Raw genomic sequence first — 1,906 nt, 5'->3', positions numbered from 1 at the left:
GCACCTACTCCCTGCTGTGCTATTTGCAGTCTACCCACATGCCACATTTGGCAAGCAGGCCAGAGGTTGCTGGTAGCTGTGCTGGAGGAAAGTGGCTAACACCATCTCACATATTGCTTACAAAATACCCTTCATTGATTTCATCCAGTGATTATCTAAAATAACATGGATCCAGAACTCAGAACTCCCTCCTCAATATCTCCTCATTGAGGAATAGTCATTATTTTTACTTTTTACAAGGGCACGTAGTGACAGGACAAGGGGCAATGGCTTTAAACTGGAAGAGGGAAGATTTAAAGTAGTTATCGGGAAGAAATTCTTCACTGTGAGGGTGGTGAGGCACTGGCACAGGTTACCCAGAGAAGCTGTGGATGCCCCATCCCTGGAAGTGTTCAAGGCCAGGTTGGATGGGGCTTTGAGCAACCTGGTCTAGTGGAAGGGGTCCGTGGCCATGGCAGGGGGCTTGGAACGAGATGATCTTTAAGATCCATTCCATCCCAAACCATTATATGATTCTATGATATGATTCTATGATTATTTTCCCATAAAATGCAAAACAAAGGTCAATGTTGGACTCAGGTCTACCAACTGCACCTTCTTTGTTTTCAGGAGGGTCTTCAGGGCTGTAGAAGAGGACTCCAGTGCTGGAGTCTGGTGGCAGGTGGTGAGGATGCTGGGTGGCTTAGCCCAGCGCCAGCAGGACAGGCAGTGGGATGATCTGCTCTGAGAGACCACTTCCCTGCTAGCTATGTTAGGTGGGTTACGATTCAGTGTGATGAGTTTTATATGTTGGAGATTTTTTTTTCTTACAAAGTTAAACTGAAGCGCTTAACTCTCTCTAGTCTCTAATTAATTACAGCTTAGGAAACCTTCGTTGTCATCAGAATTTTCCATATCTGCTCATTTTCATAGCTGCTTCAACCATTCTTTGGAAAACTGACCTATTTCACAGTTGGAGATGCAAGTGGTGAACCTGTTGTTCTTTGCTGGTGCGGCAGTTACTGTGACGTTTGTTGCTTGGGAAGTACGCACAAGATGAGCTCCTTGCTATGACCAATGTGTCAGTAAAGATGAGCGGTATCGGGCAAACTTGCCCCTGTGTAATGGATTGCAAATCATGAACTAGACAAACTGTTGAAGCAGCAAGGAGAGTACTGCAAAAGGCTGTTATATATGCCATCTGAGCATGATTTTCATTTGTACCATCACTGTGCCTCTAAAATATTTTTTGTCAGCTGAAGGAGTGGTTGGCTCTGTACTGACCAAGAAGGATAATCTCTGTTGTGGTATGAGAATACCATAGGGAGGACATTTAGAACATGTCCAGAGGAGGCCACAGAAAAGGATTCAAGGGCTGGAGCACCTCTCCTATGAAGACAGGCTGAGAGAGTTGAGGTTGTTCAGCCTGGAGAAGAGAAGACTCCAGGGAGACCTTAGAGCAACCTTCCAGTACTTAAACATTGCTTATAAAAAGGATGTAGAAAGATTCTTTGCCAAGGCTTATAGCAAAAACACAAGGGCAATGGTTTATAACTGAAAGTGTGTGGATTTAGATTAGACATAAGGAAGAAATTTTTTATGGTGAAGGTGGTGAGACTCTGGAACAGGTTGCCCAGAGAAGTTGTAGATGCCCCATCCCTGGAAGTGTTCAAGGCCAGGTTGGGTAGGGCTTTGAGCAACCTGGTCTGGTGGAAGTTGTCACTGCCCATGGCAGGGGGGTGGACTGTATGATCTTGGAAGGTCCCTTCCAAACCATTCTACAATTCTATGATACATTTGTGTGTAGATGTGAAGCATAGTAGAGGTGAAATGGAGCAAAAGCGGTGAACCTATTGACGTTCAGAAGGGGGTACGTGAGCTAATTGGCACAATTAGGCTGTAGCTCTGCCCCAGGTAGCACCACAGA

This window comes from Cariama cristata, unplaced genomic scaffold (assembly GCF_000690535.1).
Source record: "Cariama cristata isolate BGI_N322 unplaced genomic scaffold, ASM69053v1 scaffold29240, whole genome shotgun sequence".
Lineage (NCBI taxonomy): Eukaryota > Metazoa > Chordata > Aves > Cariamiformes > Cariamidae > Cariama > Cariama cristata.
This window is presented reverse-complemented; position numbering follows the sequence as displayed.